This window comes from Schistocerca americana, chromosome X (genome assembly GCF_021461395.2).
Source record: "Schistocerca americana isolate TAMUIC-IGC-003095 chromosome X, iqSchAmer2.1, whole genome shotgun sequence".
NCBI lineage: Eukaryota > Metazoa > Arthropoda > Insecta > Orthoptera > Acrididae > Schistocerca > Schistocerca americana.
The window spans coordinates 234,108,536-234,127,462 of record NC_060130.1 but is presented as its reverse complement, the minus strand read 5'-3'; the positions used below and the strand labels follow the sequence as shown (position 1 = coordinate 234,127,462).

Sequence of the window (18,927 nt, the reverse complement as noted above, 5' to 3'; positions counted from 1 at the left end):
AATACCAAGAGAATCCTTTATAGACTCTAAATGGGCGCTAATCTTATATGGCAGTCGAAAAACGCATTTCACATCATGTTTCCTCAGAATGACACCAATCCTGTTGGAAATACTACTTTAGTAAGGCAAAACACCTCTAGACTTGGGTGCCACCTCATTTTTCTCGCCTCTCACCCGATTTACGGTTGGTCAAGCGGGCAAAGCATGATTTATCTCTCTTTCATTATACTCGCTGTAGCAAAAGATAACGCAAGGTGGGTTAATTCGGTTGACAAACGTTCAAGATCCGAGGTGACGTGGGCCTTATTAGCCCAGGTTCGAGATGTCCCTTCACAATGAAACGGAAGATACAAAACGTGTGTGCTGGCTTCCTACAAACGGAATATCCGACAGTACCATTATCCTCCATCCTGGCCAACACACCATCAAGGAAGAGAAGGTAGCGCCATTCTTTCCGACCGTACCTTTCTAGATCTCCCTCCCCTAAGCTCCCCACCATCCCACCGTGCCGGTTTAAACTGCCATAATAGTGATCTTTCTTTTCATTTGTGCCTTGAAAATGACGGGTGTTCAGCTGCTACAGTTATCGAGGACGTAAAGCTGAAATACTAAACACCTTTTTCCAAAGCTGTTTCACAGAGGAAGACCGCACTGCAGTTCCTTCTCTAAATCCTCGCACAAACGAAAAAATGGCTGACATCGAAATAAGTGTCCAAGGAATAGAAAAGCAACTGGAATTACTCAATAGAGGGAAGTCCACTGGACCTGACGGGATACCAATTCGATTCTACACAGAGTACGCGAAAGAACTTGCCCCCCTTCTAACAGCCGTGTACCGCAAGTCTCTAGAGGAACGGAGGGTTCCAAATGATTGGAAAAGAGCACAGATAGTCCCAGTCTTCAAGAAGGGTCGTCGAGCAGATGCGCAAAACTATAGACCTATATCTCTGACGTCGATCTGTTGTAGAATTTTAGAACATGTTTTTTGCTCGAGTATCATGTCGTTTTTGGAAACCCAGAATCTACTATGTAGGAATCAACATGGATTCCGGAAACAGCGATCGTGTGAGACCCAACTCGCTTTATTTGTTCATGAGACCCAGAAAATATTAGATACAGGCTCCCAGGTAGATGCTATTTTTCTTGACTTCCGGAAGGCGTTCGATACAGTTCCGCACTGTCGCCTGATAAACAAAGTAAGAGCCTACGGAATATCAGACCAGCTGTGTGGCTGGATTGAAGAGTTTTTAGCAAACAGAACACAGCATGTTGTTATCAATGGAGAGACGTCTACAGACGTTAAAGCAACCTCTGGCGTGCCACAGGGGAGTGTTATGGGACCATTGCTTTTCACAATATATATAAATGACCTAGTAGATAGTGTCGGAAGTTCCATGCGGCTTTTCGCGGATGATGCTGTAGTATACAGAGAAGTTGCAGCATTAGAAAATTCTAGCGAAATGCAGGAAGATCTGCAGTGGATAGGCACTTGGTGCAGGGAGTGGCAACTGACCCTTAACATAGACAAATGTAATGTATTGCGAATACATAGAAAGAAGGATCCTTTATTGTATGATTATATGATAGCGGAACAAACACTGGTAGCAGTTACTTCTGTAAAATATCTGGGAGTACGCGTGCGGAACGATTTGAAGTGGAATGATCATATAAAATTAATTGTTGGTAAGGCGGGTACCAGGTTGAGATTCATTGGGAGAGTGCTTAGAAAATGTAGTCCATCAACAAAGGAGGTGGCTTACAAAACACTCGTTCGACCTATACTTGAGTATTGCTCATCAGTGTGGGATCCGTATCAGATCGGTCTGACGGAGGAGATAGAGAAGATCCAAAGAAGAGCGGCGCGTTTCGTCACAGGGTTATTTGGTAACCGTGATAGCGTTACGGAGATGTTTAATAAACTCAAGTGGCAGACTCTGCAAGAGAGGCGCTCTGCATCGCGGTGTAGCTTGCTCGCCAGGTTTCGAGAGGGTGCGTTTCTGGATGAGGTATCGAATATATTGCTTCCCCCTACTTATACCTCCCGAGGAGATCACGAATGTAAAATTAGAGAGATTAGAGCGCGCACGGAGGCTTTCAGACAGTCGTTCTTCCCGCGAACCATACGCGACTGGAACAGGAAAGGGAGGTAATGACAGTGGCACGTAAAGTGCCCTCCGCCACACACCGTTGGGTGGCTTGCGGAGTATAAATGTAGATGTAGATGTAGACGTTACCCAGCTGCATTGCCGCAAGCTATTTCACCTACGGTTATTAGCTGGCAGCCACAGGCTAAATATTATCCCTCAAACTAAAGATGGGGAGACAGAGAGAGAGAGAAAGAGTGAAAGAGAGAGGGAGAAACACAGATGGTCTCGATCACTTCAAATCTCGAGGTAATTTCTGTTATTTACAGAGATAAACAAAGTATGTCAATGAGACACTTTGTTTGACATATAAGGTAACCGTACGTAATTCTAATGTCCCCAGTGAGAAAAGTTTAATGGGCAAATCGTTAAAAGGGCTTTCATGGCCGTAGTGACGTCAGTGAATTCCCATAGTGGGATGGCAAATGTTATGAAATGCTACTGAAAAGAGGATAAGAGTTTAGGAACTAGAGTGTAAATCACGTCGTGGACAGATTACTGTGAGAAGATAATCCGAGCATAAAAATAAGAAGGGGCGTAACTCATTATGCCTGTTCAATGGTTAATAGTCTTTGTTAATTGTTTGTCAAATAACAACGGTTATTGCGCAATAACCTGATTACGTTATCATACAAGCTATCAAGTGTGCTTGTGAAACTGGACAACTACTGGTTTGGTGAGGTATAATCCCAGTGTCATTTCGGGTATGTCGGTAGTAGTCTCAATTCTACATCAACAAAATGGTAAAACGAATGTTAAAATAAATTTCCTTAAAATTTTATGATAAAAGTTTGATGTGATAATAAGACGCTGACTATTTGATGCGACGTTGCCCATAGATTAACAATATAGGCAGTTTTACAGTTGTAAAGCAAGTTTCACATCCGTAAATTTGCACATAACAGTCATCGAACACCACAGCACATCGAGCGGTATTAGAATACCGTTATATTTGTTATGTTTGTGATGATTTCTCCGTAGAGATCATTAACTTCGTAAAGAGAATTTATGTAAATAAATGACTCAGTTATATCAGGCAGAAGCATGTGCCATAATTTCTTGGAACGATATCTGAATTGTACTAACCTTTATTAATGATACTAGACGGAAGCTGATCACTGACTCTAAGCCTAAAGACTGAAACGTAGCGGGCCGGGGTGGCCGAGCGGTTCTAGGCACTACAGTCTGGAACCGCGCGATCGCTACGGTTGCAGGTTCTAATCCTGCCTCGGGCATGGATGTGTGTGATGTCTTTAGGTTAGTTAGGTTTAAGTAGTTCTAAGTTCTAGGGCACTGATGACCTTAGAAGTTAAGTCCCATAGGGCTCAGAGCCATTTGAACCATTTGAACTGAAACGTAGGTAGTAGCTCATCCCTGTGTCAGCTTACATTATCACTGGGAGCACACGGAGATGAGAACAACAAACAGATCAACCACAATGCATTACACAAAAATAAAAATAAAAATGAACGTGTCTGAAGCAGTGACTTCGAAAGTTTATATTTAGGTGATGGAGTACAGTAGATATCGAAAGAATTAAGGCACCAGAGTAGTCACCCAGCATTGAAAACTCTAAACCCATAAACACTGAAGAGCTGTATGTTGTTTCAACCGGGGTAGAACTGATTTTGGAAACACTGTAGGCCGGTCGCCTGGTGCAAGTCATTTGAGTTTACGCCACTTCGGCAACTTGCGCGTCGATGGGGATGAGATGATGACAACTCAACACCCTATCCCTGAGCGGAGAAAATCTCCGACGCAGTCGGGAATCGAACCCGGGCCCCTTTACACGGCACTCCGTCACGTCGACCACACAGCTATCGGGGGGGACAATACAAGTATAATATCAAGCAACCTATAAGATATCGTTCGTACAACATCCAAACAATGTACTCTTCCATTACGATGATGCCTGTCCACACAAGCTCCGCGTTATCTAATCACTCTCTACAAATACGTTAATCAGCTCACCTACATCTCCAGTCAAACTGTGACAACTAATATTGAATTCCGCATTTCTTTCAAATAAGCTAAGCCTTTTGTCGTCAAAGAGAGCTTTTTCGTTGCTATATAGATGTGATTATGTTGTTAATATACAATACACAATCTGTGTAATATATGAATATGGTAACATTACTATGTGATCATTGTCTACTGTATTCGAGTTGCATTTTCAACCAGTAGCGCGTAAGTTTCAATAATGAAAGAGAGTTTTAACACTGGAGCTTTACTGAAGTTAGAGTTAGCTTATTTCCTACCGAAATTTGTGATCCACGTTGAAGAAATTAAACTAGGGATAAAAAGTATTGCCGAAAAATAACAATTAATGTGACCTAACAGTGTAGAGCAACATGTCGAGTGTTGTTGTGCGAGACAGTGGTTCAAATGGTTCAAATGGCTCTGAGCACTATGGGACTTAACATCTATGGTCATCAGTCCCCTAGAACTTAGAACTACTTAAACCTAACTAGCCTAAGGACATCACACAACACCCAGTCATCACGAGGCAGAGAAAATGCGAGACAGTTAAGGTAGACCCACGAACTGAATAATTTCTGCTGTACCGACACATGGATGAGCAAAGCTGCTATATTTAGGAACTGATCCACAGTATTGCTGGCGGTTACCGTTCTGTTTCACTGTTTAGTCCTAATTGCATTGTAACCGAACTATTGAAGTTTGAGAACATACAGGGTGTATACGATTTCATTTTTAAAATGTATTTTTAAAATCCACAATACATATTTGTGCTTGTAAATCAACCGCCTTTTGTCGTTTCTATCGAAAAAAAGATGTATTGTGTTATAAGTTTCATTTTTTATTTCCAGTTGGCGTTTCAGATGTTTAAACCTCTGTAAGCAGATAGATTTAAGTGCGTTAATACAAGTATGTGTTTTGTTAAGACTTTGAAGCAAACTGTGGAAATATTCCAGTGATAAAATGCTAATTTTTCTATTTTGTTACATCACATACACCGTTACATCCACTTTATAAACACTGATGGAAGCAAAGCTAGTGTCTATGTGGTAAGGAGGAATTCGCTTAGTGGAAGGATGGCTTCCACAGTGTCTTCTGCTCAGCTTGGCAGGCTTCGATCCACGCAGTTGCGCTGTGAAACTGTGTTTATGGGTATTCATGCTGGTTGAACTCTTTAAAAAGAGGACTTAATATCACAGTGTACTGTTTGCATTGTATCGTAATGTGTGTTAACCGGGGGCCTAGAAACGACGGAGAGGCTCCGTCCCCGCCGCGGCCGCAATGGTTCACTTCAACCCTCCGCCGCCCCACACCGAACCACTCTTTCAGGGTTATTGTGCGGTTCGGACCCCGGTGAAACACCCCCCCCCCCCCCCCCCCCGTACGGAAACGTCTCACAATAGATGAGTGTAACCTCTATGTTTGCGTGGTTTTGTACGCGTACGTGGAGAACTTGTTTGCGTAGCAGTCGCCGACATAATGTAGCTGAAGCGGAATAAGGGGTACCAGTCCGCATTCGCCGAGGCAGATGGAAAACTGCCTAAAAACCACCCACAGACTGGCCAGCTCACCGGACCTCGACACAAGTCCGCCTGGTGGATTCGTGCCGGGGACCAGGCGCACCTTCCCAATCTCAAATGCCGGGCGTTAGACCGCACGGGTAACCGCGCGGAATATAGTTTACTGTTACTTAATATTTGATACCATAATTTCTTATCACTACGCTGTTGTTATTGAAACACACAACACATCAAATAGATGTATATTTTCATTTCATTTGCTTTGGTGTTACAACTGATTTTGTTTCCCTTTGTATAATGTCTGGTTTTGACTCACATACGCACTCACGTCGAACCTGTAAAATATATTGTTTCTTTTTATTACGATGTGGCAGATGAATGAAAATAAATCGATTTTCATCTCGTGGTGTTGGTGGAAACTGACAATGTTCTAAAAGTGTGAATCAATATATTGTCGAAAGTAGTCGGATGCTCAAGGGCAGGCGATACTGAACTGAAATACGGATTTAAATTGCTAACGAGACTAATACCTCCTTTTTTCTGATACAGTACATATGCCGCTACGGCGGTGTTCAAATATCACCATAAATACAAAAGCTACCCTATACATTAAGGTATTTGTACATCGGTACGATGATAATCCTTAGCAATTTAGATACATACACATTTAAAAACTCAGCTTTCATTCAACAGTCTATTCGTACTCACAAAACACTGCCAATTTTATCACCAGGATTTAAAAATTGATTCATTTTCGTACGTTCGCCATGTATTGAGAGGAAACCATATCAGCATCACATCTAGTTGCTTCCTAAGGTGAATAGAACTAAGTGACTACATGTAATCAAAAATTTAATGAGTAGCAATATACTGAGGGCACTGTCGGCATTTGTGTTAATTTGAGAACTCCAGTATTCTTTATTTTAACTGTAAGGGTTTCATTTTTTACTACGATGTGCACTAAGTCATGTATGGATCGAACATAAATATTTGCCGCCTCATAAAAGACACTGGATATATCTCCGAAATCTATTAACCAATATAAAAAAACAGTTTTCATCGAGAAATTCTGCAATGTTTTACAGTCTTCCACATTTAGCACTGCGACAAAATATTAAATTAATCGCAGCTTACATAAAAATCAAGTAAGCCATCTGTTGACGAAAGATAAAAGCCAGTCTCGAGTACCAATTTAAACATACACTGTTGGCCAACACTTTTAAGATGGGCTGAAACAAAATTCAATGTTGCATGATTTGTACTACATTCGTTAGATATGTAAATGATTATAACTTAAGCTCAGCCGCACGAATAAAGTTGGAGTAACACATGCTACAATCTGTAACTGTGAAAAGATTACGCATCGGATTTCTCATTCAGAAATCGCATTTGAATGTTGATTGCTTGTGAGAAGATCTTGTTATATTTCATGTAAGAAAACGGAATATTTATCAGAGAGTGTGAATCTAACAGCTCCAGGATCTTAACATATCGTGACTGTAGTTCATCGTTCCGCCATATTACTGCTCGAATTGATGTAAATCCTATGACTGTAAAACGAATTTGGAATCGATGGATTCAGGATGAACATACTCAACGTCGGGTCGAGTCTGATCGTCCCCATGGGATTATAGCCCTAGAGAAGAGGCATATTTTGCGTCCCCTAGTGCAGCTTCGTGCAGCCACATCACCTATCTTGAGGCAGGTAATCGGCTTGTTTCCAGCAAGACAAGTATCCACACGGTCAGTCGGGGACACCGCGTTCTGTCAGCACGCTGACCTCTGTTGCTGCTTCCGGTGAAGCGGCACCAGAGAGAGACGCTGTGCCCAACGAATTCTTTTCAAACGACTCCTAGTTCTGCGTACATGATCACAACGAATGTATCAGCGATGTGGGAAATCCGAAGAGGACGGAATATTTTCATATTGTACTCGTCATATGTGATAGGTATTTGAAGGGTGGAGGAGGGGAGGGGTGTGGTTATTGAGTACACAACTCGATCATATCTGATTTGTAAAACCCAACCGGTGTTTTGGACAGCAGTCGTTGCATATGTTTCGTGTAAAGACTGGTGGCTGTACTCTATCTTCTGGGTCTCCGCAACGTCAACAACATAATGCAAAACTAAATGTTGGCGGTGCTGTGTTGGCCTACCTCAGTACAAAAGGTTTTCAGCTACTGCTGTAGCTAGGACGTTGCCCAGGTCTCTCATTCATTCACAATATCAGGTCACAGCTTGATGTATTGCCGAGAATCTGGCTCACCACCACTCCCCTGCCACTGCCATTGATGAACTTTGGCATAGATACCCGTATCCATCAACCAAGCTGAATTCGACTCGACGTCCATCCGGGTTGTAGCCGTTGATTTTGCCAGATGTAGCAGCTAGGTGTCCTACATATTTCAGTCTGCATATCCTAAGTCACCTAGATACTTAATCGTGTTCTCTACCTACTATTACGTATTGCACAATACGTAAAATTTCGTTATCTGCCGTTTGCAATATTAATGGTCAGTAGTCAGTTTTAATCAATCATGGAGTATCGAGACAACATTTACACAATTCCTAAAATTTCGTTATTTGCCGTTGCAATATTAATGATCAGTAGTGCAGTTTTAATCAATCAGGGAGTATCAAGACAACGTAATATTCGTTTCTCAAGTTACCTTCCATTAGGAATGTGGAAAGTACCCAACGACTGTGATACGACTTTCAAAATTATGGAAGAGAGCAATCAGTCATTCTTTCCTTTCAGGCTTTATTAAAGCAAATGTAGATTTCGGCTACTAAATAGCTATTCTCAAAGCAGCATTTCATAGTTTTAATACATGCCCTGGTATGTGAACCCACGGTTGTTCGGGCTCCTGTCACTGTTCATTCAAGACTTGAATCAACAGAGACAGCCGCCCGAACAACTGAGGATTGACATACTAGGGCATGCATTAAAACTCTGAAATGCTGTATTGATAATAGCTAGTTAGTAGCCGAAATCTGGATTTGCTTTAACGGAGCCTGAAAGGAAAGGACGACTGATTGCTGGTCTCCATCATTTTGAAAGATATTCCTTTCTTCCAGAAGAGCTAATCCAGCAAATTTCACAGAACTTTTGTGGAGTTTGGAAAGTAGGAGACGAGATACTGACTGAAGTAAGGCTGTGAGGAGGCGTCGTGCGTCGTGCATGGATACCACAGTTGACAGAGCACTTTCCTGCCGAATGCAGAGGTCCCAAGTTCGAGTCTCGGTCCAGCACACAGTTGTAACCTGGCAGGAAGTTTATATCGGCACACGCTCTGCTGAGAGTGAAAATTCATTTTCGAAACATAATATTTCTTTCTTCAAAGTAAGAATTTGAGAAAGAATCCCTTTCGATCTCCTGGACGACCGAGAAAAATGAAAAGAAAAATTTTAGCACTTTCTTCCTAGAAATGTGTATACCTTAGTATTTTGTCTGATGGCCTGGATGTCTGTTTGTGAATCAGTACTGTTATGAATGAGTCTCAAATAATGTTTTTCGACAATTACAGACTCATGAAGAGAGTTTCAGAACATTCTGCACTGGGAACGTCCAGACAAGTAAGAGTCGTCAATGATATCCAGAAACACCCCAAACTATTATGCTGGTCATTAATCCAGTACGGCAGTTAGTAAGCACTCTGACAGTCGCCGCTAATGGATCCCGTTCGAGCGCGTCCGAAAATGCAGTCCAAGCTAAAGATAGCTAACCTGATGCTAATCAGGACTCCATTGTCTGTCCTGATTTATCTTAGGAAAATTTTTCTGAATTCATAATATGTCACAACCTCTTTTCTGTCTTCATGAATTCTTATGTTTCATTTATAAATCGCTAATTTTAAGATTTCCTTTCTTAATTACTTTTAAGTTTATTAGTATTTAAAGCTGCAATATTATTAATCCTTTTTAAAAATAAGAAATAACAAATAAGTATCATATTCTGTACATGTACAATTTCGTGTTGTGAAAGTGCAACCTCTCTTAGTAACAAGTTGGCAGGTCATTTGTAAATGGCACCAAGTAAATAAATAAATAAATGTCCTGGTAGCTGAATATGTCTTCGCTTTGGAGCAAGAGACACTGTATCCGAGGCTTTAAGTGAGTACTGCCCGCAGATGGCTGTCAAACACTTGTAAAATAGTAGTAGTAGTAGTAGTAGTAGTAATAGTTTTAGTTGTCCAAAATTTTGTCAGTAGTTGAGATATAGCTCTGCCGCGCGCCTGAGATTTCGGCCCACCCATGCAGACGTCACATATTGTAGCCCTCTGCTAGATTTAACATGAGTTCGGTTTCCTTGGATCCATGTCTCCACACACCCGTCAGTATAGTAGGAATATTTATGGCCGAGATACCAGTTTTGCTCTACGATGTACTGCATTAATTAAGGGCGACCATTCTCCGCTATTCATACGCCGTAAATTCATCATATGGTAATTTTGTTGTTGATCACACTTAGCGCACAGTACTCCTGCTTATAGCATTTACCTCTCAGCAGCTTACACTACATTTAAGGCGGGTAGGACGTCAAACGGGCCGACTTGGAGCAGAAGAGTCACCACAGGACATTTTAATTTATACTGTCTATACTTTTACAAATAAATTCATAAAACTTTGTCACCATGACCTGGAAGTATTGAGGACTCACACTGATCGCAGTGAAAGTTCAAAAACGTAGCAAAATACCTTTTTTTTAAATGTGAAATTTCATCATTTTTTCACTTATTACTAAATGCGTTTGTTGCTATAGGTACACTTTTCTTCCTAAGTAAGAGAGATTCTTCGATGAATTTTTCCTAGCATACAAACAGTAGTTACAAGTGTATGAAACTCTAGAATTTTCCAAATCTATTAAAAAAACTGTGGAAAAAATTAAGATAATTAACTATAAAACATGAGTTTTTTCTAAACATGAAGTTTAAAATGTAACAGTTCATTCATTTTTTCATAAATTAAATAACTTCTAGAGTTTCATACACCTGTAACTATGGTTTGTATGCTGTGCAGAAGTCATCGAAGAACCTCTCTTACTTAGGGAGAAAAGTGTACCTATAGCAAGAAATGCAGCCAGTAGTAAGTGAAAAAATGATGAAATTTCACATGTAAAAAAAATGTGTTTTGTTACGTTTTTGAGCTTCCACTGCTATGAGTATGAATCCTGCATCCTGGTCATGCTGTTAACGTTTTATGACTTTATTTGTAAAAGTATAGACAGTGGAAATTAAAATGTCCTGTGGTGCCTCTCCTGCTCCAAGTCGTCCCGTTTGACGTCCTACCCCCCCTTAACTACCTGTACACCTCTTTAAACTGTATATACGTCTGACACGCACTTCAGATGGCGTCCCCCCTTAGCACGCACCCGAGATCGATCAGTAACTCAAAATGGTTCAAATGGCTCTAAGCACTATGGGTCTGAACATCTGAGGTCATCAGTCCCCTAGACTTAGAACTGCTTAAACCTAACTAACCTAAGGACATCACACACATCCATGCCCGAGGCAGGATTCGAACCTGCGACCGTAGCAACCACATGGTGATCAGTAATTATTACCATTTATATGTCATATATGCCCTTCGGTATCATGAAAGCTTCATTAAATTTTCAAGGTTCTTTCGTGATGTGCTTTTCATAATTAAATTTCCGAATATTTAGAATATGCAGCGGCCTCTACCACAGAGTTTTTCAACATTAGGCCTGAGCAACAGAATGCTCATTTTTAATTGACAATGAAAAATCTTTGTTTTCAATAAATCGTTTCAGTGTAAATAATCTTATATAATGTATGTACAAAGATCAAACATCTTTTCAAAAGCCTACAATGAACAAAATACGTTTGGTTACATTTTCGGGTATATAGAGCTCAGAGGACTACTTCATCTACATAACAATTCTAGCTGCATTATCATTTACTGCGTCACTAGAAAGGATAAAAGTAGCGAAATGTTATTACGGAACAGTGTTGACGTACCTGTACAGGCAATCTCTCAGAGCAGTGGCAAACTAGAGACCAAACTCAAATTATTCACTGTTCACAAAGTTTTCCTTCCAATTTACGTTTCGCGTGCCATGGTTCGCTCTCGAAAGAAATTTTCCATAAGGCGATATCTTTAGGTGTCTCGACAGTAAAGAACGACCCCGAAACAGATAAAGAGGGGAAAAACTTTTGAGTTCGAATGCGCCTCGGAATGGATATGCGTGAAAAATTAAATGGATTGTGACTGAACCCACTAAGAACTTTGTACACTGATATAGTGTGATTAGTAAGTCCTTTATAACAATAAATGAGTAACGAAGTGGGAAGTTCTTTTTCGTGGAATACTCCGGAATGCAAAATAAATTCGTAGTGAAACACGAGCGGAAATTCAGTTAATGACAAATGAACTGGCGGAAGAGTGTAGTAGGTGTTTCTTTCGTTTACTCTACATATAACCAAGTGCAAATGTAAATTAGACAAATGCTTTCAGGAATGCAATGTGAGTGTCACATTAGAGAGGAAGCAGCGCAGAGTCAACAGGACACGGTGGACTATTGTACAATGGGGCGATATGCACATACGTCAGCAGCCACAGGCAAATAAAAGCACCAATGAATTCGCCTCCTAGAAAATAACCTTCTGTTGTAGGCAACGTTCATTTAGACAAAGACAGCAGTTCCGTAGGAAAGCCACATAGGATTTTTGTCTTTAGCAGCTAGAATAACAACTTGTTTAGAGATCAGTAAATACAATGAGCGAAAACTGAAACATCAGATGTGGTTGCTGTTGGTAGCCATTTTTCACATTTATTCCTGACGTTTCCCTGCTGTGTGTATAAAGTTCAGCTCACTTATTGACTGTATCGGATGTGAAAATCTACCTTGCTGTTATCTGGCCAGATACTCTGGGAAAATAATAGAAACAGAATTAATGTTTCGAAATCACAGTTGGAAATATTTATTAAATATTTTTAATTTATTGCCGATAGACGTACTAGAAAGAATTAGCGTGCGCTGCCTAGTTTTATTTCACAACTGTCATTGAGAAAACAACGGAAGTAAAACATTTTCTGTCAGATGCTTTGTAATGAATTTATGGCCATTGTCTCCACTACAAGTGCTCTGTGACGTATAAAAAATAAAGAATGTCTGATGTCAAAGACCAGTCGTCACGATAAAAAGTGACTACAGCAAGAGATATGCGCATGCACCACTCCATTTTGAATATTTCTGATCTGGAGCACGCCTCATGTGTACATAGCAGATAACTGCTTAAAAGCAGGTACAGGCAGTCTCAGACGAAGGCTGCGACACAGGCCGATGTATGAAATCAGCTGATGTGGACTGTGGTTCGCTTGCAAAGTGATAGCAGATGATTTTTGATTTTGTTCCATTTCGTCCTACACCACGAGAACGCCTTACCATACAAAAGATCATCTCGTGGACAGTTATCTTCAACAGCAAACAATACGACGCTAAGATTGTTACAAAGGGTAGAAAGTAGCCAGAAAGTTTTATACATTATTTCGACAAAACTCAGCTGTTATCATGAAATTTGGTGATAGCGTTAGTCTTTCTGTATACAGTCACCTTCCAATACACATTTTTCCCAACGATGGATGATTAGGGCGAAGACCTCGGTTATAGAAGACTGCGTTTTGGCTGTTCAGTAAACTTTCAGTCTTTAAAATCAGCTCTTCGTAATTCTGGATGCCTGCCATCAAGTGGTTTCGTTATCCAAGGAAAGAGGAAGAAAGCACCGGCTGTCATGTCGGAGTGGAACGAAAACGTCCCATCGTCATGAGATTTCGTTAGTACTGTGCTTTAACGGTTGCCTCTTACGAATATAATCTATTAGCAGCACACAGGTAACAAAAACACGCAACATCAGCTTGCCTGATGATGGTTTGGTCCGCTGTCTTCGGTGGTGTTGAATCCTTAGGTTCCCACTCAGTTCGTAGCTCCTTGTCTAGGGGTCACAGAGATACACTCGACAATCAACTGCGAGTAGGTCTAAAGACTGGCCTAGCACAGCTTAGTACTTCCGTAGTTGCTTCGATTTGGCTGACTTCTTGATTTCCAGTTCTTCATAGAGAGATGGTCTGTCACTTAGTTCTTCGCCATTCAGACGTGTTTGTTCACACCGGAAGCGTGTACGGCACCTAAACACTGTACCATATGACGATGTATTGTTGCCGTATATTTCCACCAACTCAGCGTGGATCGATGCAGCGTTGTTCCGCTTTCAGTTCAGAAAACGAATTACTGTCAGATACTGCACTTTATCAACATGCTGCGCTGGTTGAATTTGGCTCCTGCAGCGCCATGCTACGGTACTGAGGACGGGCATTTCAGTGTGTACCAGGACTACAGACCCCTACCTGCGAACATACAAAAATTAAATACATAACGTTTCTCTTCGTAGTGATAACTAAAATGTTATGACTACCACTCATTTGAAGGATCTTCCTATTTACTCAGTAACATTCCTGAGTAGGAATGAGAGGTCTGGTGCTAGTAGTCCTGTCCCAGATCCTTACCGGACTAATATCTTTGCACAAAGAATGATAGTGCTTTCTTTGGAAGTTCTTACACATCATTATTAACACCACCAAACATCGAAATAGCGATGCTCAGTGAAATTTCAATCCGTGTTGCATCTATGCTACGCAAAACTGAAACATCAATTTTAAACTTGTGATAAGTTCTATCATTAGTTCTTTACCTGGAACTGACTTTTTATGTTTCATTTATGTTCTGTTGTCTGTTCCAGACTTCAATTATCTTTAGTCACTTTTGAAACATGACGTTTTTAGTTACCTTTCGGTTTGTCTTTTTTGTGTGTAGTTGAATATTTCTTTAAACTTCGCGTTGATCTACTCCACCAGCTGCACAGGAAATTTATTACGGATTTAACCACTGGCAATAGCTCAGGTGGAGCGTAATATCGATTATTCACTGACTGCAAATGAACTGCGGGAACCTCTCTAGCAGCTTGCATAGAAGTGAAGAGAAATGCTCTTCTGGATCGTAAGCCGGATGTCAATGCTTCTTTTTCTAGTTCCTATGTCCAATTGGTAGCAAGTGCAAGGGGTTTTATATTTTCCTGCTTTGGAATGTGGGTAAATCAGCAGTGGCAGCTCATGCACTGGAACCAGAGAGCCACTAAATTTGCTCCACTGATACAGTGATTTTATAAAGAGATGATCATTATTATGATAGAGCAGGCCGCTGCGGCCGAGCAGTTCTAGGCGCTTCAGCCTGAAACCGCGTGATCGCTACGGTCGCACGTTCGAATCCTGCCTCGGGCATGCATGTGTGTGATGTCCTTAAGTTGGTTAGGTTTAAGTAGTTCTAAGTTCTAGGGGACTGATGACCTCAGATGTTACGTCCCATAGTGCTCAGCACCATTTGAACCATTTTGAACTATAATAGAATGCACGGAGAAGCCGTTGAAATTCTATAGAACCGAAACAACTTTATCAGACAAGGAGAAGGACTGAAATTAGACAAGGTGTGACCGTTAGTACTAAATAAAACAAACAGTGCCACCTCTTGCCTACTACAAGCTCCATAACGTGTCAGCGCGACTCTGTGATCTTAGGCAGCGGTCTGATGCCGTCACTAATCGATTGTTGTGTGGATATGCGAAAACAGTTTGTCTTGCTGCTCTTGTTTGAGACTTTGACGGGTTTCCAAGTCGTTAAAGCCTCTAAAGATGTCTCCAGTTATGAAGACGAAGCTGTAGGCCTTGGGCTACAGCCTAATACTATAACATAAAAATCACCAATAACGCAAAATTTGTTCAATGGCGTTCCGTTGGTATTCAGTAGGAAAGGGATAGGTGACTTCATGTCCGCGCAATGTTCCTAAAACTATACTGACACTCTCTGGATGCAATGATGTACTGCACTGTTTTAATACAAGTAAGAGATATAAAAATGTATTGCCTCTTGAGCTTAAAAAGAAATTCGTAGAATCATTAATACGCCGCATACTTGATTACGGTGATCCTATTCACCAAGGACTTCTGTAGGAGAGCTCAATGCAGCTGAAACTGACATGAATGTTTATGTGCGATGCAACTGTGACTTTGGCTTATTCGCCCATATCCGTACTGCCTACGAGCACTTATCATGGCTAAGTGCCGATAAGCTTAAAGACTATCAGACCCTGCTTTTGCTCTATTGTCTCCTCAACACTCCACTTCCTCTAATCTATAATCAACTGTTAGTCTACTATCCGAACAGCACAGCAAAAAATGGTTCAAATGGCTCTGAGCACTATGGGACTTAACTTCTAAGGTCATCAGTCCCCTGGAACTTAGAACTTCTTAAACCTAACTAACCTAAGGACATCACACACATCCATGCCCGAGGCAGGATTCGAACCTGCGACCGTAGCGGTCGCGCGGTTCCAGACTGAAGGGCCTAGAACCGCTCGGTCACAGTGGCCGCCACAGCACAGCAGAAATACTCGTTCTAACCAAAGTAAAATGATCACTATACGACTATATAACACAGCCATCTTCTCAAAATAGTGTTCTGTATCAGGAACCGACTTTGGAACGATTTTACTCAAAGTATTAGAGAAAAAAAATCAAATGGCAGTTGAGGCACCATCTTCTACCTCAACAGCTACCTCTTCCATAAACTTCTCTGCAGTTAACTCTCGTCAACCCTCTCTCGCACCACTTTTTCCTCCCACTTGTCTACAGAGTCCTTTGTTCAGAGTCTGTTCTTTCTTAGCAGCCACTGTCACTGCCATTTCAATCTTCACCTTTTTCACTATCCCTTCCGTTTCTTATGGCACTATACACGGCTTCAGATGTGCTAACCTAATCACTACTATTGTTATCCTTAATGTACTTTATTATTGTTGTTGTTATTAATACTAAATGGCAGTTATTATTATTCGCTGCTATTACTTGTGTTGGTAATTATACATGAACTCATAATAATTTGTCAGTTACATAATTTAACCAGAAGTACGCACAGAAAGTAAGTATATTTTGTAATTTTTTTGATATTTGTTCCCCTTAGTTCTGTGTAAGGGAGAGCATTAAGGTCCTAATCTGGTTAGGCTAAATAAACAATAAATAAAGATTATCTAGTGAATTTTTTAGGCCAGAAACTAGGCGCTTGTGATCAGACAGAAGGCTGCTGTATCGTCCAACACCGAGAAACAGTACTAGGTGTAAAAAGGGGGGGGGGGTGAATTTTGTTACGTGTAAACATGCCGCGCATGATTATGCTTCAAGTCTGCCTGAACGATACGGCATGTCATTAGTCCAGGTGATTTTCTCCGTGCTTCGAGTGTCGAATGGTAATGTTAGTGCACCCGTGTTACGTTACCCTATTACTTGCTGGATACCAGAAGTACTCGTGTGTTCTGGTGGTTTCTGTACCACATAGCGCGGAAGTGCCTCTATATGTAACTGCAGCACAACGGTTATTTTCGTCGTGCATCAAACTGACAATAATATACTGCACTACGGCATATCTTCCCATAATTAATATCCGTGATGTTTGACGGCTGCTTCTGTCATCGCGACCATGAAAATATGGAATTCCATGCGTCGGACACCCGCGATATGACCGCCAACAATGCGTTTCTATACCACACGGAGTCCATCATGCGGCCGACGATCAGTGCAAGATCTGGCGATTGAGACGCTCAGCTGTTTTACTAACTTGCACCCGATAATAATATCGACCGACTACTGGAGCAACTCCCTCCTGTGAGGTATCCTATCTGCACCAACAGGCAGAATACTAACTTTGTGACAGCTTATTACTAAAGCACCAGAGTTCGTCATTACCTGTGACACAGCAAATGTTATAATTGAAGCCGAATGAGAGTAGGTGAACCTGAACGTCGATAGAGCTGAGGCAGTATATAGGACACGGTGGAGAAGAAAGAGGGGAAGAGAAAATTAATTGTTCGCTACAATAGCGTTCATATTCGAAGTCGGAATTACCGTTCAAGGCACAGACGTCGACTTTCCCTGCTTCAGTTGTGATTCCCATTATGCATTGTGCTGCCAGGTGGAACCACTTTTCTTCGTGACTGCATCCCCATACGCGTGTCGCCATCTCACTGCGCCCCTGCAAGAGTGTGTGCTACACAGTCACCTGCAGCTGTCTGCTGAGGAACCAACTCCTCACACTTTGTAGTGGTCGGAAGAGGAATGTATCACTAGATGCCGAGAATTGTTTCCAGGCATAATTCCGTGCTTTGAGGGCATCTTCTTGTAAAGCACTCGTTCGTATTTCTTGAAATATGCTAAATCATCTAATTGTTTACGTTCGACGGCGGTAATTTGAAAGACTTCGAACGTGATTCAAATCGTAGTAGTTTCCCACTTCTTTCCTACAAGTAATTTATATAAAATGTGCAAACACATATTTATCGCTTCAGTACGTTGAATAAAGTCATCTATGTAGCCACTGACGTGACGGTAGCGCTCAGTTTTCCCTTCGTACTCACTGATCACCTGTCCTTTTATGTAGCTTAATATACCCGATCATAAGCCATTTCTGCACGACCACTGTTTCATAAGGAAAGGAAGGAAGACTAAAAGTATAATTACATTTTAACGCCCTGATGAAATGAGGTAGTTACGGAAGAAGTATGTGGTGTCACCGCCAGACACCACACTTGCTAGGTGGTAGTTTTAAATCGGCCGCGGTCCATTAGTACATGTCGGACCCGCGTGTCGCCACTGTTAGTGATCGCAGACTGAGCGCCACCACACGGCAGGTCTCGAGAGACGGACTAGCACTCGCCCCAGTTGTACGGACGACGTAGCTAGCGATGCACACTGACGAAGCCTCGCTCATTTGCAGAGCAGATAGATAGAATAGCCTTCAGCTAAGTCAATGGCTACGACCTAGCAAGGCGCCATTAGCAGTATATTGTCTGAAACTATAGAGTCTCACTTGAATCGTCAATAGCGATGTACCACAAGGATGGATTAAAGTTAAGTATTCCAGCAGCTACGTACTTTTCTTTATAGCATTCATTACGTATCCTGTTTCAGACCTCACGCAATCCTGCCTTAGCTTAGCGCGTGCCTTTCGGCTTCCTCTCATTGTGTCTAGGCTGTCTTGTCTAGACACAACAAAGTACAACATGTTTGTTTCATGAAACAGAGAAACCGCATGGAAATCTTTCATTTCAACACCAGAAAGAACTGTTTTACAAAAACAACGGGAAAGGCTCAACCAAGGTGACTGAAAGGTGATTTAAGCCCCGCATCTCCAGACAAAGGTGCAGTTACTGAACAAATGAGCCATCTC

At 41.4% G+C, this 18,927-nt stretch overlaps 1 protein-coding gene across 2 annotated transcripts in view; it reads left to right on the top strand.

Annotated features, from left to right (window-relative positions):
* The window catches only part of LOC124555739 (neurogenic locus protein delta), a 1,375,052-nt gene that overhangs the window by 585,988 nt on the left and 770,137 nt on the right, over window positions 1–18,927 (top strand). The gene's annotated exons all lie outside the window — the stretch shown is intronic.